Genomic DNA, 24,385 nt, shown 5'->3' on the forward strand with positions numbered 1-24,385 from the left:
CTATCAATAGTTGTTGTAGTGACATAAACATTCTACTGAAATAGCTACTTGCAAAGTGGAGTCTTTTGTTAAGACATGTAGCTAGCTAGCTAAACAATGAACCATAGTCACAACTCTTGCCGTTAGTAACCTGCATGAATCTACTGGTAGCTAACAAACCAGGTTCAATATTAGCCAGCTAACATTAGGCTATAACTAGCAACGCAAATTTCTCTGAGATATGAATAATATCACTACACAGATCATAACGTTAGCCAGCTAGCTAACAGTACACTTTAACTTGAAATTAAAAGGACTTTGACAAAATTAGAAACGTGTAATATCTGAAAATGTAGCTAGCTAGACTATCTTACCCGTCCGTATACATGGATGGACGCTTCTCCCTCTCTAACTGATGTCATCGTTACCCTTAGTTTGAAGATGTAATCCAGAGACAGGTGTTTTCCTTACCTATCATACTCGAATTCCATTGATTTCAAAACTCGGTCCTCCAGAAAGTGGGGAGTTACACTACGAAATATATATTCTTTAAAGCCGCATTAGACAGGATTACCTACACATACTGACCAGCTCAAATAGACAGAAGTGCTATATGGCAGACCAATCTGAACTGATCTCTAGGCATGTCCAGCCCACTCATTATCTCAGCCAATGATGGCTAGCTGAAAGGTTGCTGGCTTTATCTGTGGCTAAACCAACTAGGCTCAGAATTGTTTTACTTTATTTGTATTTACAGATGGCAGACAAGTTTGTTATTAAGGCACATGAAAGTTCACATGTTCCAAAAGGCATTTCTGACAAAAACACATTTTGATTTTTTTTTTTTTTAAAGTTTGCCTTCAAATAGCTCTACTGTGAAGTAGTGACGTGTGACATACACCTAGTTTTCTGAAACCAGTCACATATTAGGTGTGGCCAGTCCTCTTCTGGCTGTACTAGGTGACATATGTATTCATATCAGTAGGCTGTACAATACAAAAGGGGAATAAAACTATTCTAAAAGTGGGTTGGGGTCAATTTCATTTAAATTCCAGTCAATTCACAAAGCAAACCAAATTCCAATTCCAAATTTTCCTAATTTAAAAGCATTGCAGAGAATTGGAATTTCAGTCTATTTTCTGAAGTATCTGGTATTGACCCCAACCCTGGTAACAGTGGAAGTCAAGAAGGGACAAAAGGAGTGAATGTTATGAGCCATATAATCCTCCACTCACTATTACAAGGGTTAGTAACTACACAGACTCATTTCATATCAACCACCACTCACTATCACAAGGGTTAGTAACTACACAGACTCATTTCATATCATCCTCCACTCACTATCACAAGGGTTAGTAACTACACAGACTCATTTCATATAATCCTCCACTCACTATCACAAGGGTTAGTAACTACACAGACTCATTTCATATCATCCTCCACTCACTATCACAAGGGTTAGTAACTACACAGACTCATTTCATATAATCCTCCACTCACTATCACAAGGGTTAGTAACTACACAGACTCATTTCATATCATCCTCCACTCACTATCACAAGGGTTAGTAACTACAGACTCATTTCATATCATCCTCCACTCACTATCACAAGGGTTAGTAACTACACAGACTCATTTCATATCATCCTCCACTCACTATCACAAGGGTTAGTAACTACACAGACTCATTTCATATCATCCTCCACTCACTATCACAAGGGTTAGTAACTACACAGACTAATTTCATATCATCCTCCACTCACTATCACAAGGGTTAGTAACTACAGACTCATTTCATATCATCCTCCACTCACTATCACAAGGGTTAGTAACTACAGACTCATTTCATATCATCCTCCACTCACTATCACAAGGGTTAGTAACTACACAGACTCATTTCATATCATCCTCCACTCACTATCACAAGGGTTAGTAACTACAGAGACTCATTTCATATCATCCTCCACTCAGTATCATAAGGGTTATTAACTACACAGACTAATTTCATATAACTTTTTTAAAAGTGGCATTTTGACTATTTCCCTTCTTTTAGTCTCCTCTCTAAGCACTCAAGATCGCTTAAGATGTGTGATGTCCGAAATACAAAATTCAACCAAGCAACAGGCTGGGTCACAATTTATAGAGGAACTTATGAAAATAACGTAGCAGTGCATTCAGAAAGTATTCAGACCCCTTCAATTTTTCCACATTTTGTTACGTTACAGCCTTATTCTAAAATCAATTAAATATTTTTCCCTCAACAATCTACACACAAAACCCCATAATGACAACACAAAAACATGTTTTTTGAAAATGTTTGCAAAAGTATTCAAAATAAAAAACAGAAATACCATATTTACATAAGTAATTCAGACACTTTGCTATGAGACTCGAAGTTGAGCTCAGGTGCATCCTGTTTCCATTGATCATCCTTGAGATGTTTCTACAACTTGATTGGAGTCCACCTGTGGTACATTAAATTGATTGGACATCATTTGGAAAGGCACACACCTGTCTATATAAGGTCCCACAGTTGACAGTGCATGTCAGAGCAAAAACCATGGGATCAAAGGAATTGTCCGTAGATCTCCAAAACAGGTTTGTGTTCAGGTACAGATCTGGGGAAGTGTACCAAAAAAATGTCTGCAGCATTGAAGGTCCCCAAGAACACACTGGCTTCCAACATTCTTAAATATAAGTAGTTTTGAAACACCAAGACTCTGGCCGCCCAGCCAAACTGAGCAATCGGGAGAGAAGGGTCTTGGTCAGGGAGGTGATCAAAGAACCTGATAATCACTCTGACAAAGCTCCTGAGTTCTTCTGTGGAGGTGGAAGAACCATCAAAAGATACAACAATCTCTGCAGCAATCATCTTTGCAGCACTCCACCAATCAGGGATTTATGGTAGAGTTTCCAGACGGAAGCCACTCCTCAGTAAAAGACACATGACAGCCATCTTGGAGTTTGCAAAAAGGCACCAAAAAGACGAAGATCACGAGAAAGAAGATTCTCTGGTCTGATTAAATGAAGTTTGAACTCTTTGGCCTGAATGCCAAGCATCACATCTGGAGGAAACCAGGCACCGCTCATCACCTGGCCAATACCATCCCTACGGTAAAGCATGGTGGTGGCAGGGACTGGGAGGCTAGTCAGGATTGAGGGAAAAGATGATTGGAGCAAAGAACATTGAGATACTTGATAAAAACCTGCTCCAGAGCACTCAGGACCTCAGACTGAGGTGAAGTTCCACCTTCCAACAGGACAACAACACTAAGCACACAGCCAAGACAATGCAGGAGTGGCTTTGGGATGTCTCTGAAAGTCCTTGAGTGGCCCAGCCAGAGGCCGGACTTGAACCCAATCGAACATCTCTGGAGAGACCTGAAAATAGCTGTGCAGCGACACTCCCCATCCAACCTGACAGAGAATGGGAGAAACTCCCCAAATACAGGTGTGCCAAGCTTCATACCCAAGAAGAGTCTGTAATCGCTGCCAAAGGGGCTTCAACATTACATTTGCAAACATTTTAAAAACCTGACATTTGACATGTGGTAATGTGTGTGTTGATGGATTAAATTGTACTTCTCATCAATTTCAGAATAATGAAGTAACAAAATGTGAAAAAGGTCAAGGCGTCTGAAAACTTTCCGGATGCACTGTAGATAGAACCTGCTGTTACCATGACTAACAGATGTACCAATCTCCTCCTCCTCTTCTTCATCTTTAATGATGACATTCAGCTCCAGTGTTTGACTGCAGTCTTCCAGCTTCACTGATGCCATCTCTGGGTCCTGCAGTGCAAACTGGACTCCACTGTCACAATCAGGACCCAGTGACTATAGGTTCAGACTCGGTGTTGAAGGAAAGAAGCAGGCTGGGTTTGTCCTCACTGTTGATGTTAACGGCCTATTAATCTGAGTCGGCCTGTAGTTATGTAGACAAAAGGACACAAAAGTTAGTGTTGACAGTTCTGGCACTTCCTTTATTCTGTAAAAATATATTCTCTTTTTTCTTGTTCAATTATCTAATTTCAGTAGATCAGGTAGCTAATCCTTGACAAAACATTCATTCACATTAGACACAAAGTACACATTTTAAATTGCACAACATAAGTGCACTTAATCTACATTAGATTTCCTAAATTCACATAAATGCATAAAACAATTTAGGACAAGATTGCAGTATGTTTTAGGCAGCACTATGTACAATTTTTATGAATAACCTTGTATTCCCTGTATTACTTCACTCACAAAAAACTATTTTATTTCCCATCCACACAATAGTAAGAATTATCAGTGTCTGAATATTAGTACATATTAGTGTACAGAACTGATCATCATTACATTCAGCTTCAAAACTGTAGAGCAACTGAAATGTTCTCTCTCTGATGAGGCACTACCTGCACTGAAGTCCGTTGATGCAGACCTATGGTATCATGGAGGTCCACAAACAAACCTTTAAGGTCCATGTCTGTCTAATTCTGTACTAAGAAAATAAACCAAGAAATCACTATTAACTTCTACCACACCCTCCCCTTCCCCCAAAAAACCCTCCCACACCCCCCAATAAACTATATCAATAGATCCCTTTCTGCGTTTGCAAACATTGGGGTTTATATTACTGAGACAATCCACCCCCAGGTTATCCAGCTTATCAAAAACCATACCGACAGTAACATCTGTTACCCCCAACAACTCTGCTGCAGTTTACAAGATAACTTTCAACCTGGTATTTCTGCTTTACACAATCCAAGTTGTTGATAAGCTCACCAATGAAAGCTATGAAGTACATATTATTCAATATTAAAGTATCCTTTGTCACAGTGCATTTATGGCTGCAAGATTTCTGAACAGGCCTCGAAACCATGTCAGGACTAGTAGAAAGACCAGTTCTGACAGTAGGTCCTCTTACTACAGGACCAACCATGGAAGCTCCATCAGTCTGACAGTAGGTCCTCTTACTACGGGACCAGCCATGGAAGCTCCATCAGTCTGACAGTAGGTCCTCTTACTACGGGACCAGCCATGGAAGCTCCATCAGTCTGACAGTAGGTCCTCTTACTATGGGACCAGCCATGGAAGCTCCATCAGTCTGACAGTAGGTCCTCTTACTACGGGACCAGCCATGGAAGCTCCATCAGTCTGACAGTAGGTCCTCTTACTACGGGACCAGCCATGGAAGCTCCATCAGTCTGACAGTAGGTCCTCTTACTATGGGACCAGCCATGGAAGCTCCATCAGTCTGACAGTAGGTCCTCTTACTACGGGACCAGCCATGGAAGCTCCATCAGTCTGACAGTAGGTCCTCTTACTACGGGACCAGCCATGGAAGCTCCATCAGTCTGACAGTAGGTCCTCTTACTATGGGACCAGCCATGGAAGCTCCATCAGTCTGACAGTAGGTCCTCTTACTACGGGACCAGCCATGGAAGCTCAATCAGTCTGACAGTAGGTCCTCTTACTACAGGACCAGCCATGGAAGCTCAGTCTGTCTTACAGCCTCTGCATATGATACATCATGACAGATTCTATATATCTGAGCATCTCTCTGCACCTGGCATCCACCAAATGCTGCTCTTTGTCCTCCACACAATTGCAACACTTAACTGTCACATTGCTCCAACATTCACTGTAATCATGTTCCCCACCACACTTGGCACATCTCTTCACTCAACATCTACATGTCCCATTCTTTGGCATTTAAAAACACTGATGATTCACTGTTGCTGCTCCAGTTTCAACTGTTCTGCTATGGAACCCTGACCTGTTCACCGGACGTGCTACCTGTCCCAGACCTGCTGTTTTCAACTCTCTAGAGACAGCAGGAGCGATAGAGATACTCTCAATGATTGACTATGAAAAGCCAACTGACATTTACTCCTGAGGTGCTGACCTGTTGCACCCTCGACAACCACTGTGATTATTATTATTTGACCATGCTGGTCATCTATGAACATTGGGACATCTTGGCCATGTTGTTATAATCTCCACCTGGCACAGCCAGAAGAGGACTGGCCACCCCTCATAGCCTGGTTCCTCTCAAGGTTTCTTCCTAGGTTCTGGCCTTTCTAGGGAGTTTTTCCAAGCCACTGTGCTTCTACACCTGCATTGCTTGCTGTTTGGGGTTTTATGCTGGGTTTCTGTACAGCACTTTGTGACATCAGCTAATGTAAGAAGGGCTTTATAAATACATTTGATTGGTTGATTGATAAGGCAGCGTCAAATTCTCTGACATTGAAGCTAAGGAATCCTATTCTGTACTTTTCCAGACAAAACCTACTAACACCTCAACAGCACTGATAAGCTTTCACTTCTTTAACCCTCTTTCCTACTGATCAACCTTTAGTCTTCAACCACTCTCTCCCTTCACATGTTCTTTAACAATATCATCCATGGACATAGATATTGGGACCTCAGAGATTATTACTCCCTTCAATGTAGCATCAGCTCCAGGGTCATGGCTTCTGAGCTTTGTCCCATTATGATTTTCCAATTGAAGAACCTTTCCTTGCTGAACCTGACCAGCACAAGATATTAACAATCTACCATGGACACGGATCCTGCCCAGCTGAACTTCACCTCTCTTTAAGGCCTTGGTTAATCAGATTGGGTGTAAATGAGGCCCTGTGGTCTCCTCAAACACCATCCCAACTTTCCACTGTGACACATTATTACTCTAGTTCCCTACCATAGGCCTCTTTGGAGTTACTATACTACATACACCACTGCTTCCAGTATCATTATCTCTGTTCTTCCTGTCTTTCCACTACAGACCATTCACATACTAGGCCCTCACCCTCCCGCTCAATATCATCAGAACTGTCCCCCACATTGATCGCATTCCAGCACAGCTGTTGCTTCTCAAACTCTCTCCATTTCAATTGTTTCAGGGGTGTCAAACTCATTCCATTGAGGGCCGAGTCTCTGCGGGTTTTATTTGTTTCCTTTCAATTAAAACATATACAATCAATTGAGCTGAGTTCCTCACTAATTCGTGTTGTTAATTCATTAATCAAGTACAAGGGTGGAGCGAAAACCCGCAGACACTTGGTCATCCATGGAATGAGTTTGACACGTGCTCCGATTCATCCGCATTAATCGACGCCATTCCATGCAGTTGGCCTCTCTCTCCAAATGGTGAAGGATAACTTCAGTTTGCTTCCCTCTATTTTGACACTTCATCACACAGCCTCATGTCGCCATTTCCCCACGAGCAAACTCCAAGGAAGACGACCAAAACCGTTGAAGCCGCCATTTGACGAGCGTCGTCCGAACCATCCAGATCTCGCGAGCTTACATTAACGAAACAGTGCATGTAAACTCGCGAGATCAGGATGCTTCGGAGGCTATTTACCAGCTCATAAGCATCATTTTACACAAAACCAAGAACATGTAAAAACGAACTTAAATAAATGGAATCTTTATGAAATGACTAACGAAATTATGTACATACACTCAGACAAACCCAAAGTCTACCTATGTGACTTGAAAAATCGTTTTTAATCACCTTCACTCACTCGATTTGACCCCAAAATAACACATACAATTAAAACCTTTACCAAACGTGATAGTACATTGACGGATTTGGTACCTAACATAATATACATTCTTTAGACATTAGAAAGTTTAAAACATGCTATTACATACCTGTAATAATACATTTGAAACGGACACAACCACTATCGACATAACACAGTTCTGTCGTTTTCTACCCGGAACTTCCTGTTCCCAACTATGACAGTGCAACAGCGTCATCTTCTTCTCTGGTATATTGACGTTTACACAATATAACGTGTCTGCCTCCACCTACTGTACGGTTAGTAAACTGTAGAAAGAAATGCATGTCCATTGTGGAAACAACGTCATCAAAACAAAATACAAAAATAGATAAATAAAACATCCCACTCCTTCAGTCACAGCCCGATTCAAATCACATCCCTACACAGTCTCGTGGGCCTCGTAGGGAGGAACATGTACTTAAGTATATTGTGTTTACTGATACCGGTCGTATTCAAGGGGTGTGGGCGTTACTTTTTCATCAATATTTTGTCTTTTGGTGTCAGAAAGTGCTCTGCAGTTTTGGGGTATCAGTACGAATTTAGGAATTACTTTTGATCTTTTTGACAACTTCCCCTTTTATCCACTACATTTAAAGAAAAAAATGTACTTTCATTTTCCATAATGTTAATGAACCCAAAATTATTTAGACTTTTACCTTTGATATTTAAGAATATTTTAGCAATTACATTTACTTTTGATCCTTATTTCATCTTTTCTTGACTCAAGTATTTTTAAACACAAATGACTTTATTTTTAAATTATGGATGCTGGTCAATATGAATTCTGAACTCCCATCTTCAGTGCCACAATTTATCTCTACAATCGGTATCCGTCAACTTCAAACGCGTTGTCAGACTGTCATCCACTGCCATCGCTTCCTCAGCACCAATCGTTTAAACACACTGGACGCTCCCAGTAGGAGGTTGATTACAGTTTCGTTCTGATGTTCCTGATATAATAAAAATCCAAGATAACTGGTTAGCATTGGTTATGAAACTGATGGAGACTATTTGTTAAATGTTTTGTTTATTTATTTATTTATTTAACTAGGCACAAAGCATAGCTGGTTAGGATAATTAAAGTTGGCAGGCATAAGGACAATTAAAGTATTCAAGGGGTGTTGGGGAGGTTAGGAGACTGAGGTTAAGGTTAGGAAAAGGGTGAGGTTTAGGGATTAAATTTACCTTACAGGTTTGGATAACTAACGTGGCAGGTTATGATAATTAACGGTGGTTAGGAGACTGAGATTAAGGTTAGGAAAAGGGTTAAGGTTAGGCTCAGCTACAATGCTACAGTTCTCAACAACTGTTGTCTCCAACGCAAAAGAAACGGTTAAGGACCAATGGGGAGCATCAATTGGTGTAAACTTGATACGATGAAACACCCGATATCAGAGAACGCCCCAAATTGCGGTCTGCAATTACCCCCTTCTCGGATCAAGGGGCCAGGCTTCCAGTCTTCAAGCATGCATTCCACTGTGCTCAGAGGGCATTTTCGGTACTGCAGTTCAGCTGAAGCACGGCCCAATTCCCATTGACGGCCCCATAGCGAAGTAAAATTTTTTTTAAACAAGACAAATTACTCAGCAAGTTTGTAAACAAAACATCCATTGAATTATTCAAGTAATTGCCGTAGTCAGATTGTTTTTCCATCACTCACAGCCAAGGTTAACCATTTTAGATTCATGCTGTGAGGTGGGTGAGACTATATCACATGCAGATGCTGAAGGGAAAACACACCTCTTGACCTGCTGTGTTTAATGTAGGTTAAGGAGCAGCCTCGTCTCATAGACCAGATGTGACATACTAAAAAAAAAATGGGACTCTCAAAATAGTGTGATATGTAACCATAAAAACGTAACATAAGACAGACAGTTACTTAATACATGGAATTTGGTGGTGCTGTACTGTAACAGCGAGCTGAGCCAGTTCAAAGTATTGACAAAAGGGACATATTGTTGGTGACTGTGTGCTCCTTCATTAGTTTTGTGGTTTTTATTAATTTATTTCTGGTACCTTCCTACCTGAGAGGCATGAGGCCTGTGTGGCGTTGCACTGTTAAAATCATCCCAGTGTGGAGATGAAACACCTGTGTGTTGCAAAGCCACATGCTCTGTCCTCACTGCTCTACCGAGGGGTTTCAATGTGGGTAATACAGAGATAATACTCATACCAAGATAACCACTGCTCTATCTAGGTGTTTTAATGTGGGTAATATAGAGATAATACTAATACCGAGATAACCACTGCTCTACCTAGGTGTTTTAATGTGGGTAATACAGAGATAATACTCATACCGAGATAACCACTGCTCTACGTAGGTGTTTTAATGTGGGTAATACAGAGATGATACTCATACCGAGATAACCACTGCTCTACCAAGATGCTCTACATGCTCTGTCCTTCTGCTACCTAGTGTTTAAATACAGGATAATACTCATACAGATAACCACTGCATTTTACAGGTTATGCCATTGTGGGTACTACAGAAGAATATCTCAACCGAGATAGGGCAACCACTTTTCCACATTTTGTAATACAGAGATGATCTCTACGGATAACTTATTTGAAAATGTTTTAAATGTGTCAATAATACTAATACAGAGATAATACTAAGGTTTAGATAACCACTAACCTTAGGTTTTTTTTTTTTTTTTTTTTCTCCCAAATACCTTTATTTAAGTCACACGTCCTCCGATACATTTAACCAGGCAGGTCAGTTAAGAACATATTCTTATTTTCAATGACGGCCTGGGAACAGTGTTCAGGGGCAGAACGGCAGATTTGTACCTTGTCAGCTCGGGGGTTTGAACTCGCAACTTTTCGGTTACTAGTCCAACGCTCTAACCACTAGGCTACGCTGCCGCCCCATGTGGGTAATACTAATAGAGATAACCACTAATCTACCTAGGTGACTTAATGTGGATAATACTAATACAGAGATAACCATTGCACATCCATTTTCCATTATGCCATTGTGTTTACCACTTCAGATCCTTAAATTGTAGTTTAAAGCATATACAGGGCATTATACAGGACCCCTTGACTTTTTCCACATATTGTTACATTACAGCCTTATACAAAAAAAAGTATACTGCTCATCAATATACACACAATACCCCATAATGACATAGCGAAAAAAACGTGTTTTATACATTTTAGCAAATTTATAAAAATGAATCCTCATTTGCATAAATATTCAGACCATTTGCTCTGAGACTCAACATTCAGCTCATATTATATTATATTATATTATTATTATTATAATTATATTATATATTATTGAGATGTTTCTACATTGGAGTCCTCCTGTGGTAAATTCAAATGATTGGACATGATTGGAAAAGCACACACCTGTCAAAATAGTTGACAATGCAAGTCAAAGCAAAAACCAAGCAATGAGGTCTAAGAAATGTTCTGTCGAGCTGAGACAGGTTTGTGGTGAGGCACAGATCTGGAGAAGAGTAGAAAAACATTTCTCAAATCTCTGTTGGCTGGGCTCCCAGCTTGTGCCATCCAACTCCTGCCCCACGTTGGGCACAAACATTTTAAGGGCTCCCGAGTAGCGCAGCGGTCTTAGGCACTGCATCTCAGTGCAAGAGGCATCACTACAGTCCCTGGTTCGAATCCAGGCTCAATCACATCCGGCCATGATTAAGAGTCCCAAAGGGAAGCGCACAATTGGCCCAGCATATTCTGGGTTTGGCTGGGGAAGGCCTTAATTGTAAATAAGAATTTGTTCTTAACTGACTTACCTAGTTAAATAATTAAAGTGGGATGCATGCCAGAAAAGCCATTAAACAATACATTAATTGCACTAACGGTGCCCACAAACTGCTAGGACCCAACAGCATAGTCCCAACAACTTACCACTGCTACACCTGGCTATCAGCGGAGCCTTGTCTGTCATCAAAACAGTTCATTAGGCCTCATTTACTGCCTTTTAAAATAACATGGCTGACTTGCTTAAACAAATGTGGTTTCTACTGACAATTGAGATGTTCAAACTATGGCATAAGGGGACGAAAAGCGGATGAGAGGCAATCCATAATTTTGATTAAGACATTAATGAGCGAGCTATGACGGACATAATCAATATAACTATTTGTGCAGCCCTTTTGAAATGCAAAGCGACAAAATTCAGAACATGGGCCATTCTTACAGTGTTCTCCCTGTACACCAAGTCAGAACCGTAGGATAAATAAAGGGGCATATAAGCAGACAATGAAAACCCTTACAATATTCAATGATGACTCTAAAACAGTTTATTGGCTACATGTGAACCACCAAGTCAGAGCAGTGGGCAAAATTAAGAGGTGAAAATAGACCAAATTATTAGGGTGAGGCACATGGGCTACTGACATCTTACTACACAACATAGACTTAGTATTACTTTCTTAGCTACAGTATACACATCTCCCTGGCATATTACATCATTTATGCAGCAGCATACAATACATTTTTGGACTCACCTTGTTGTGCTGTGCTCACTTGAACAGGAAGGTGGCGCGGCAGTCCTTCGTGCGTTTATTTTGTCCTCAAACTTTGTCATCAAAGTCTGGCATTCTCTGAATTTATGGTGCTTCAAGACAACTGGGAACTCAGGAAAAAAAACTGATGACGTCAGTGATCTTCAGGTCGTAGCTGTAGAAAGAGGCCCAAGTTCCCAATTTACAATTCCGAGTTGATTGAAAGTTCAAAACATATTTTCCCAGTCGTAGCTTGTTTCTCTCTGAGTTCCCAGCTGTATTGAACTCACTCAAGTAAGATTTTGAAGTACTGAGTTATGTTGTTTTGAGCACGGCACAAATCAAGCTTAATTGACAGCATGGCCAATGTTGAATGTTTACCATTTTAAACTAGGAAAAGAGCCCCTTAATCTTAGACTTGAGACCACAGAGCCACTCCAATGAATTGTAGGCTAATGATTGCTTTGCGATGCTTGCAGTTAGCCACTGATACTTTCCAAACCACTCATTGTTGAATTTGCAATTTGTTGTGCAATGATTATGTCCAATGGCCGATGAGCACCGATACATTTTATCTATAATTTCTCATTATTTCTCTTCATATGACAAAGATTAAAAAGGATTTGCCAGTAGATTGTCGACTTGATTCATGATGATGTTGCTAGCTCAGATGTTGAAAGTATGATGTTGACATGATCAGTCCAATCAAAGCGACTGTAGATATCACATGATTTGACGTTATTTTATCTGTGGACCATGACCTTGAGCCTTCATGGATGGGCACTTCTAATGTAGCTCTACAGCAGCACCCAAGGGGCTTGAATGTTCAATTTCTACCCTTAGACTTGGTAGTGACATATTGTCCCCATGAATGACAGAACACTGAGACAATCACGGCACAACGCTCCGTATTTTCTGCTGGCTTGCCCCACCTCAACAGAAGGCAATGAGCTAGGCCGAAAGACCTGCATTTTGGAGCTGCCTTACTCAAGAAAACAAAAGAGACCATTTTTGTTTGTGGATTTATTAATAACTCAATTATAAGTGTGTTTTTACATTGGTTGCAAACAGATCATTTTTTTCACACTTTATCCCTCTGATGTCAGTGAAGCAGAGTCTTTGAATAACTGCCCGAAATGGTCTGAAACACCTAAGTCTTTAAAGAGTACCCCCCCAAAAAAAATACAAATAATAATAATACAAATCATAATAATAATAATGTGACACTGACTAATTGAGGAGAAATGTGTTTACTGTGATATGTGGTTGTCTCACCTGGCTATCTTAAGATGAATGTACTTAATGTGCTGGTGACATCACAGGGTCAGTGAGAACTCCTGACTGTAGTCATACAAAAACACTCCAGGCACTCAGCCCATAAGAACCATTCATACTGTCAGATCTAATATGGAAGAACTGAATACAACCATAAGAACCATTCATACTGTCAGATCTAATATGAAGAACTGAATACAACCATAAGAACCATTCATACTGTCAGATCTAATATGAAGTCAGAGCTGAATACAACCATAAGAACCATTCATACTGTCAGATCTAATATGAAGAGCTGAATACAACCATAAGAACCATTCATACTGTCAGATCTAATATGAAGAACTGAATACTAAAGAGAAGAAGAGGTTGACCAGTACATATTCATGTAACTCTATTTCTCATTGGCAGATCAATAAAGTTTGCTTCAATGCAGTTATCCAAACACATTCATGATCAGTAACTAAAATAACTAATCTAGTTTTAAAGACTATTAATAAACACATGTATTAATTTCATAAACTGTGTATCATTAAATACAGTTGTAAAATCATCCCCCAAACTAATGGTGAAAAGTGATCATCACACCATCTCTATCTGATACATGTTAGGGGCGGAAGGTTGCCTAGTGGTTAGAGCGTTGGGTCAGTAACCAAAATGTTGCTTGATCGAATCCTTGAGCTGAAAAGGTAAAAATCTGTTGTTCTGCCTCTGAACAAGGCAGTTAACCCACTGTTCCTCGGCCATCATTGTAAATAAGAATTTGTTCTTAACTGACTTGCCTAGTTAAATAAAGGTTCAATAAAAAAAGTGTCTACTAGCTCCTTCCCACAGAATACTGCAGAGGGACAACCTGGTCTCAGAGCAAAACCTATTTTATATGACAAAAACATCCATTCCACTCCATTTGTATGTTAGCTTACATTACATTGGCCTACCAATAAAAACTAAACTAAAATATAAACTAAACATGTAATGTGTTGGTTTCATGAGCTGAAATAAAAAGATCCAGCACAAAAAAGCTAATTTCTCTCAAATGTTGTGCACAACTTTGTTTATATATACTGTTAGTGAGCATTTCAGCCTTTGTCAAGATAATCCATCCACCTGACAGGTGTGGCATATCAAGATGCTGATAAAACAGCAATATCATTACACAGGTGCACCTTGTGCTGGGGGACAATAAAAGGACACACAATGTCACAGATGTCTCAAGTTTAGGGAATGTGCACAATAGACATAGAAATACTTATTTTCCACCATAATTTGCAAATAAATTCATTAAAAATACTACAATGTGATTTTCTGGATTTTTTTCCTCATTTTGTCTGTCATAGTTGAAGTGTACCTATGATGAAAATTACAGGCCTCGCTCATCTTTTTAAGTGGGAGAACTTGCACAATTGGTGGCTGACTAAATGCCTTTTTGCCCCATTGTATACGTGTTTTTAAGTGGGAAAATTTAGAGAAACTAGTTCCACACTCAGAGCAGTAATAATATAATAATAATAATAATATATGCCATTTAGCAGACGCTTTTATCCAAAGCGACTTACAGTCATGTGTGCATACATTCTACGTATGGGTGGTCCCGGGGATCGAACCCACTACCCTGGCGTTACAAGCGCCATGCTCTACCAACTGAGCTACAGAAGGACCAGTAATACGGCTTCTCTCCTGTGTGAGTCTTCTGGTGAACTTTTAGCTCAGTTGATGTTTTGAAGCATTTTCCACAGTCAGAGCAGATGTAAGGCAGTGGGTATAAGTCTCACCAGTGTGCATACGTTGGTGTTTTTAAGGTGCCCAGATGAGAGAAACTCGCCCCACAGTCAGAGCAGAAGAAAGGCTTCTCTCCTGTGTGAGTCCTCTGATGAACTTTGAGCTGAGTTGATGTTTTAAAACCTTTAACACAGTCAGGGCAGAAGAAAGGCTTCTCTCCTGTGTGTGTTCTCTGGTGAACTTTTAGCTCATTTGATGTTTTAAAACATTTTCCACAGTCAGAGCAGTAATAAGGCTTCTCTCCTGAGTGTGTTCTCTGATGAACTTTTAGATGAGTTGGTGTTATGAAGCATTTTCCACAGTCAGAGCAGACGTAAGGCTTCTCACCAGTGTGTATAAGTTGGTGTGTTTTTAAGTGGGAAAATTTAGAGAAACTAGTTCCACACTCAGAGCAGTAATACGGCTTCTCTCCTGTGTGAGTCTTCTGATGAACTTTTAGCTCAGTTGATGTTTTGAAGCATTTCCCACAATCAGAGCAGACGTAAGGCTTCTCACCAGTGTGTATAAGTTGGTGTGTTTTTAAGGTGCCCAGATGAGAGCAACTCACCCCACAGTCAGAGCAGAAGAAAGGCTTCTCTCCTGTGTGAGTCTTCTGGTGAACTTTTAGCTGAGTTGATGTTTTAAAACCTTTTCCACAGTCAGAGCAGTAATAAGGCTTCTCTCCTGTGTGTGTTGTCTGATGAACTTTTAGCTCATTTGATGTTTTAAAACGTTTTCCACAGTCAGAGCAGGAGTATGGCTTCTCTCCTGTGTGTGTTCTCTGATGAACTTTTAGATGAGTTGATGTTGTGAAGCATTTTCCACAGTCAGAGCAGACGTAAGGCTTCTCTCCTGTGTGTGTTCTCTGGTGAACCTTTAGCTCATATAATGTTTTGAAACATTTTCCACAGTCAGAGCAGGAGTATGGCTTCTCCCCTGTATGTATACGTTCATGTGATTTTAAGTGGGAAAGTTGAGAGAAACTAGTTCCACAGTCAGGGCAGAAGAAAGGCTTCTCTCCTGTGTGTGTTGTCTGATGAACTTTTAGCTCATTTGATGTTTTAAAACATTTTCCACAGTCAGAGCAGGAATAAGGCTTCGCTCCTGTGTGTATACGTTGGTGTGTTTTTAAGGTGCCCAGATGAGAGAAACTCGCCCCACAGTCAGAGCAGAAGAAAGGCTTCTCTCCTGTATGTATACGTTCATGTGTTTTTAAGTGGGAAAATTTAGAGAAACTAGTTCCACAGTCAGAGCAGAAATACGGCTTCTCTCCTGTGTGTGTTCTCTGATGAACTTTTAGCTCAGTTGATGTTTTGAAGCATTTTCCACATTCAGAGCAGACGTAAGGCTTCTCTCCTGTATGTATAAGTTGGTGTGTTTTTAAGGTGCTCAGATGAGAGTCGCCCCACAGTCAGAGCAGAAGAAAGGCTTCTCTCCTGTGTGTGTCCTCTGATGAACTTTTAGCTGAGTTGTTGTTTTAAAACGTTTTCCACAGTCAGAGCAATAATAAGGCTTCTCTCCTGTGTGTGTTGCCTGATGAACTTTTAGCTCATTTGATGTTTTAAAACATTTTCCACAGTCAGAGCAGTAATAAGGCTTCACTCCTGTGTGTGTTCTCTGATGAACTTTTAGATGAGTTGATGTTGTGAAGCATTTTCCACAGTCAGAGCAGGAGTAAGGCTTCTCTCCTGTGTGTGTTCTCTGATGAACTTTTAGCTCATATAATGTTTTAAAACATTTTCGACAGTCAGAGCAGGAGTATGGCTTCTCCCCCGTATGTATACGTTCATGTGATTTTAAGTGGGAAACTTGAGAGAAACTAGTTCCACAGTCAGGGCAGAAGAAAGGCTTCTCTCCTGTGTGTGTTGTCTGATGAACTTTTAGCTCATTTGATGTTTTAAAACATTTTCCACATTCAGAGCAGTAATAAGGCTTCTCTCCTGTGTGTGTTCTCTGATGAACTTTTAGATGAGTTGATGTTGTGAAGCATTTTCCACAGTCAGAGCAGACGTAAGGCTTCTCTCCTGTGTGTGTTCTCTGGTGAACTTTTAGGTCATATAATGTTTTAAAACGTTTTCCACAGTCAGAGCAGGAGTATGGCTTCTCCCCTGTATGTATACGTTCATGTGATTTTAAGTGGGAAACTTGAGAGAAACTAGTTCCACAGTCAGGGCAGAAGAAAGGCTTCTCTCCTGTGTGTGTTGTCTGATGACGTTTCAGCACCGTTGATGTTTTGAAGCATTTTCCACAGTCAGAGCAGGAGTAAGGCTTCTCTCCTGTGTGTATTTTTAGGTGTATTTTTAGCTTTGATAGAAATGGGAAAATCTCTTCACAATGTGGGCAGTGATGAGACCTCTTAGCTCTCTGATCTTCCTGCTGTTGCTCTCTGGATGTAGAGAATGTCTCAACATGATATCCTGTGTGAACATCAGAAGAACCAGTCAGTTGGTGTGATATACATGTTAATCAAATGTATTTTATGAAGCACTTTTTACATCAGTAGTTGTCACAAAGTGCTTAACCTGTCTGGTTCAAATCCCATAATGAAAAATTCCTCAAACATACAAGTATTTTACACCATTTTAAAGATACACCAGCCACAGTGTCCGATTTCAAATAGGCTTTACGGCGAAAACACACTGCGATTATGTTAGGTCAGCGACTAGACACAGAAAACCATACACCAATTTTCCAACCAAGGAGAGCTTCACAAAAGTCAGAAATAGCATTAAAATTAATCACTTACCTTTGATGATCTTCATCTGGTGGCACTCCCAGGTCTCCATGTTAGACAACAAATGTTTGTTTTGTTCGATAAAGTTCATCTTTATGTCCAAATACCTCCGTTTTGTTGGTGCGTTTAGTTCAGACATCCAAAGGCGCAATGCGCACTCTCGAAAAGTCATAAAGTACAATAAAAGATGGTAGAAACATGTCAAACGATGTTTAAAATCAATCTTCAGGTTGCTTTTGTCATAAATAATCAATAATATTTCAACCGGACAAAAGCTTCGTCAATGGAAAAAGGTAAACAAGAAATGCGCGCTCTCGATCACGTGCCTGGCTCATATGGATGGAAATTTCCACTGTCCTCTCATTGAAAGCGGTGTATCTCCCTCATTTTTCAGAGTAAAAGCCTGAAACAATGCCTAAAGACTGATCACATGTTGAGGAAGCCATAGAGATCTGAAACAATGCCTAAAGACTGGTCACATGTTGAGGAAGACTGGGTCTTTGTATGGTGGATAGGCTTTCAATGGAAAAACAGCCTTTCAAAATAATAGTACTTCCTGGTAGGATTTTCCTCAGGTTTTTGCCTGCCATATCAGTTCTGTTATACTCAGACATTATTTTAACAGTGTTTTCTATCCAAATCTACTAATTATGTGCATATCCTAGCTTATGGGCCCAAGTAGCAGGCAGTTTAATTTGGGCACGCTTTTCATCCAAAATTCCAAATGCTGCCCCCTACCCTAGTGAAGGTAACTTCTTTGGGGTAGGGGGCAGTATTGGGTAGCTTGGATGAAAAACGTGCCCAAATTAAACTGCCTGCTACTCAGCCGAAAAAGCTAGAATATGCATATAAATAGAACATTTGGATAGAAAATAATCTGAAGTTTCTAAAACTGTTTGAATGATGTCTGTGAGTATAACAGAACTCATATGGCAGGCAAAATCCTGAGAAGAATCCTACCAGGAAGTGGGAAATCTGAGGTTTGTAGTTATTCAACTCAGCTCCTATTGAAGATACCGTGTGATGTTAGTTATTTTTCACTTCCCAAGGCTTCCACTAGATGTCAACAGTATTTAGAACCTGTTTTGAGGATTCTACTCTAAAGGAGGGGCTCATAAGGGCTCTATGAGTGAGTGGTCTGGCAGAGTGCCACAGCCTCGGTCTGGCGCGCTCACGTGAAAGGTAGCTACGTTCCACTTCATTTGTACAGACAAAGGAATTGTCCGGGTTGGAACATTAATGAAGATTTATGTTAAAAACACCCTAAAGATTGATTCTAAACATCGTTTGACATGTTGCTACGGACTGTAACTGAACTTTTTTGACTTTTCGTCTGAAACTAGTGAACGCGCTTGGTGAGTTTAGATTGTGTACTGAACGCGCCAACAAAAGGAGCTATTTTGAAATAAATGATGTACATTATCGAACAGAACAAGCACTTATTGTGGACCTGGGATTCCTGGGAGTGCATTCTGATGAAGATCATCAAATGTAAGTGAATATTTATCATGTTATTCTGACATCTCTTGACTCCAACATGGCGGAAATTTGTTTGGCTTGATTTTGTTGTCTGAGCGCCGTACTCATATTATGCTTTTTTGGTAAAGTATTTTTAAAATTGGACACAGCGGTTGCATTAAGGAGAAGTGTATCTATTATTCCGTGCATAATTATTGTATTTTCATCAACATTTATTATGAGCATTTCTGTAATTGATGTGGCTACTAAACGTAACGCTCCTATGTAAACTCAGATTTTTGGATATAAATATGAACTTTACCGAACAAAACATACATGTATTGTGTAACATGATGTCCTAGGAGTGTCATCTGATGAAGATAATCAAAGGTAGGTGATTCATTTTATCAATATTTCTGCTTTTTGTGACTCCACTCTTTGGTTGGAAAATGGCTGAATGCTTTCTGTGACTTGGCTCTGACCTAACATAACGATATGTTTTGCTTTCGCCGAAAAGCGTTTTTGAAATCGGACACTGTGGTTGGATTAACGAGAATTTTATCTTTAAAATGGTGTAAAATACTTGTATGTTTGAGGAATATTAATTATGGGATTTCTGTTGTTTTAAATTTGGCACCCTGCAGTTTCACTGGCAGTTGAAAGGTGGGACGCGAGCGTCCCAAACGGTCCCAGAGAGGTTATTATTATTATTATTAACTTCTTGCGGCGAGCCATCCCGGGTCCTGGATCGTGAATACAGCCTCAGGCTCATTACCATAACGCAACGTTAACTATTCATGAAAATCGCAAATGAAATGAAATCAATATGCTAGCTCTCAAGCTTAGCCTTTTGTTAACAACAATGTCATCTCAGACTTTCAAAAATATGCTTCTCAACCATAGCAAAACTAGCATTTAGCATTTAGCGTTAGCATTTAGCATTTAGCGTTAGCATCAGCAGGCAACATTTTCACAAAAACCAGAAAAACATTCAAATAAATAATTTACCTTTGAAGAACTTCGGATGTTTTCAATGAGGAGACTCTCAGTTAGATAGCAAATGTTCAGTTTTCCTGAAAGATTATTTGTGCAGGAGAAATCGTTTCGTTTGGTGCGTCACGTTTGGCTACCAAAAAAAAACTGAAATTCAGTTATCCAAACGCCAAACTTTTTCCCAAATTAACTCCATAATATCGACTGAAACATGGCAAACGTTGTTTAGAACCAATCCTCAAGGTTTTTTTCACATATCTCTTCGATGATATATGGTTTGTGGAAGTGTCCTTTCTCCTCTGAATCGCATGGCAAAATGCATGCAGCTGAAGATTATGCAACAATTTAGACAAAGGACACCGGGCGGACCCCTGGCAAATGTAGTCTCTTATGGCCAATCTTCCAATGATATGCCTACAAATACGTCACAATGCTGCAGACATCTTGGACGAACTGCAGAGAGCTTAGGTTCATTCATCACACATTCACAGCCATATAAGGAGACGATGGGAAACAGAGCCTCAAAAATTCTGCTCATTTCCTGTTTGAGGTTTCATCTTGGTTTCGCCTGTAGCATGAGTTCTGTGGCACTCACAGATAATATCTTTGCAGTTTTGAAAACGTCAGAGTGTTTTCTTTCCAAAGCTGCCAATTATATGCATAGTCGAGCATCTTTTCATGACAAAATATTGCGCTTAAAACGGGCACGTTTTTTATCCAATAATGACATAGCGCCCCCATAGGTTGAAGAGGTTAACAGAAACCCAGCCTAAAATCCCCAAAGAGCAAGCAATGCAGATGTAGAAGCACAGTGGCCACAAAAAAAACTCAATAGAAAGCAGGAAGAAACCGAGAGAGGAACCAGGCTCAGAGTGGTGACCAGTCCTCTTCTGGGCATACCGGGTGACAGAGCAGAGTGATTAGAGCAACCGAAAGATTGCAAGATCGAATCCCGAGCTGACAAGGTAAAACTCTGTCGTTCTGCCCCTGAACAAGGCAGTTAACCGAATGTTCCTAGGCCATCATTGAAAATAAGAATTTGTTCTTAACTGACTTGCCTATGTCCAAACGCTAGCAGGACACCTACGACAACATCCGGGGAAATTGCAGAGCGCAAAATTCAAAATACAAAAATCGGAATATTAAACATTCATGAAAATACAAGTGTTTTACATCATTTAAAAGCTTCTTGTTAATCCAACTGCATTGTCAAATTTGAAAAAGGCTTTACGGAGAAAGCATACCATGCGATTATCTGAGGACAGCACCCCACATCAAAATACTTTTTCAACCAGCACAGGCGTCACAAAATCACAGACAGCAATTTAAAAAATCACTTACCTTTGAAGATCTTCCTCTGATTGCAATCCCAAGGGCCCCAGCTACACAATGAATGGTAGTTTTGTTCGATAATGTCCTTCATTATATCCCAAAAATATCAGTTTAGATGGCATGCTTGATTCAGTAGGTCACTCGTTCAACATGCACACAAACGAATCTTAAAGGTTACCGGTAAAGATCGTCCAAAAAAGTCAAACGACGTTTCGAATTAATCTTCAGGTATTCTAATATGTAAATAAACAATAATATTTAAGACGGAGAATAGTGTGTTCAATAGCAAAGATAAATAACGAAGAGCGCATTCTCGTTGTTGCGCGCAACATGACTACTTTTCGAAATGGGGGACATCTTGGAAAAACTACAAATACACATTTTTCAAAAAACAAGCATGAAACCCTTTCTAAAGACTGTTGACATCTAGTGGAAGCCATAGGAACTGCAATCTGGGTCCTATCTATTTGTATATCCCATAGGCAAGCATTGAAAAAACCGGTGACCTAAAAAAAAAAATATTCCAGATGGATTTTGCCTGCCATATACGTTCTGTTATAGTCACAGACATTATTTTAACAGCTTTATAAACTTCAGAGTGTTTTCTATCCAATGCTTTCAAGTATATGCATATCCTAGCTTCTGGGCAGTTTACTTTGGACACGTCAGTCATCGGAAATTCCGGACAATAACCAGTATGCTAAGAAAGTTAAATAAAGGTTAAACTTTTTTTTTGTTAAATACACTACGAATAGTGGTGAAATAAATGAATAAATTCTAAAGTTACAAATGTCCATGTTTTTGAAAGAATAGCACATTTTTTGTCCAATCAAAGTGATCAGAAATACAGTGTAGACATTGTTAATGTTGTAAATGACTGGAAGCTGGAAACGGCTGAAGATCTCGTACAATGCTGTGTACTACGCTCTTCACAGAACAGCGCAAACAGTCTAACCAGAATAGTGTCTAGAAGGCCAGCATCCCGGAGTCACCTCTTCACTGTTGACATTGAGACTGGTGTTTTGCAGGTACTATTTAATGAAGCTGCCAGTTGAGGACTTGTGAGACGTCTGTTTCTCAAACTAGACACTCTAAAATACTTGTTCTCTTGCCCAGTTGTGCACCGGGGCCTCCCACTCTTCTTTCTATTCTGGTTAGAGCCAGTTTGCACTGTTCTGTGAAGGGAGTAGTACACAGAACTGCACGAGATCTTCAGTTTCTTGGAAATTTCTCACATGGAATAGCCTTCATTTCTCAGAACAAGAATAGACTGATGACTTTCAGAAGAAAGGTCTTTGTTTTTGGCCATTTTGAGCCTGTAATCGAACCAACAAATGACTCAGATGCTCAACTAGTCTAAAAAATGAATGTTTTATTGCTTCTTTAATCAGAATCATAGTTTTCAGCTGTGCTAACATAATTGCAAAAGGGTTTTGTAATGATCAATTAGCCCTTTAAAATGATAAACTTGGATTAGCTAACACAACATGCCATTGGATCACAGGAGTGATGGTTGCTGATAATGGGCCTCTGTACACCTATGTAGATATTCCATTTTAAAAAACCATCCGTTTCCAGCTACAAGTCATTTACAACATTAACAACGTCTCCACTGTATTAATGGTCAATTTGATGTTATTTTAATGGACAAAAAAAACATACTTTTCTTTCAAAAACAAGGACATTTCTAAGTGACCCTAAACTTTTCAATGGTAGTGTATGTATTCATTTCAGTAGGCTGTATGGGAAGGGGAATAAAACTATTCTAAAACTGGGTAGGAATCAAAAACTAAGAGGCAAAAGTCATGAAAATGATGAGCTATATCATCCTCCACTCAACATCACAAGGGTGATAGACATTACTTTAAACACACAAATTCTACTAAAATATTTCACCCTGAAACTGTATCACTGTGTGTGAAATCCTTTAGACACACAAGACTATAAGTTGATAATGTGTGCAGCATTGGCAGGATATATTTAGAACATTGTGTTCCTTACAGGACATTCTGTCCCCACCCGGAGAGGAGAAACTGTTAGTCTTGCAGAAAATCATGAAACATGTTGCAGAATATGATAAACAATGTAAGTGTACAGTGGAACAATACAGCCATCCTAAAGCGGGGTGGGGTTCTCCACTGATGTGTGTATAAAAGATGGGCTCTGAACTTGAGAGGGCAGAGCTCTCTGAATAAAGAACTGATCATTTGTATGCTGGGACTCTGTTCATTAAAACTTAGAGCCTTACAACCTCTACGATACAGATGGAGTTATACAATAGTTCAGTTAGAACATTGGGATAGAAATTCTCGTGACAAAGGGGGTTAGTAACTACACAGACTCATTTCATAGAACTTCAAAACACTGGCAGTTTGTCTACTCCACTTCTTTAGTCTACACTCTGATCACTCCAGATAGACCAGTGAATAAAACAAATGCTGGCAATACTGTTGTCATCCATACAAGTCTTAGCAGCATGAAATAACGTCTACAATGCATTCAAAAAAGTATTCAGACCCCTTGACCTTTTCCACATTTTTTTTACATTAGTCTTATTCTAAAATTGATTCAATTGTTTTTTCCCCCATCAATCTACACAATACCCCCATAATGACATCACAATACCCCATAATGACAAAGCAAAAACAGTTTTTTAGAAATAACTGAAATATTACATTTACGTAAGTATTCAGACCCTTCACACAATAGTTATTGAAGCACCTTTGGCAGTGATTACAGCCTTGAGTCTGGTTGGGTATGAAGCTACAAGCTTGGCACACTTGTATTTGGGGAGTTTCTCCCATTCTTCTCTGCAGATCCTCTCAAGCT

At 39.8% G+C, this 24,385-nt stretch overlaps 1 protein-coding gene, 1 long non-coding RNA gene and 1 pseudogene across 2 annotated transcripts in view; 1 reads left to right on the forward strand and 2 right to left on the reverse strand.

Moving 5' to 3' along the window:
* The window catches only part of LOC127917987 (zinc finger protein 34-like), a 146,024-nt gene that overhangs the window by 102,177 nt on the left and 19,462 nt on the right, over positions 1–24,385 (reverse strand). The gene's annotated exons all lie outside the window — the stretch shown is intronic.
* LOC127917989 (gastrula zinc finger protein XlCGF7.1-like) overlaps positions 1–24,385 on the reverse strand; it is a 33,951-nt pseudogene that overhangs the window by 3,061 nt on the left and 6,505 nt on the right.
* On the forward strand, positions 4,569–6,011 carry LOC127917991 (uncharacterized). The gene is made up of 4 exons (XR_008098255.1): positions 4,569–5,030; positions 5,081–5,180; positions 5,231–5,380; positions 5,431–6,011. It is a non-coding gene; the product is annotated as an uncharacterized LOC127917991 (long non-coding RNA).

The sequence above is a fragment of the Oncorhynchus keta genome, unplaced genomic scaffold, assembly GCF_023373465.1.
Source record: "Oncorhynchus keta strain PuntledgeMale-10-30-2019 unplaced genomic scaffold, Oket_V2 Un_contig_12563_pilon_pilon, whole genome shotgun sequence".
Lineage (NCBI taxonomy): Eukaryota > Metazoa > Chordata > Actinopteri > Salmoniformes > Salmonidae > Oncorhynchus > Oncorhynchus keta.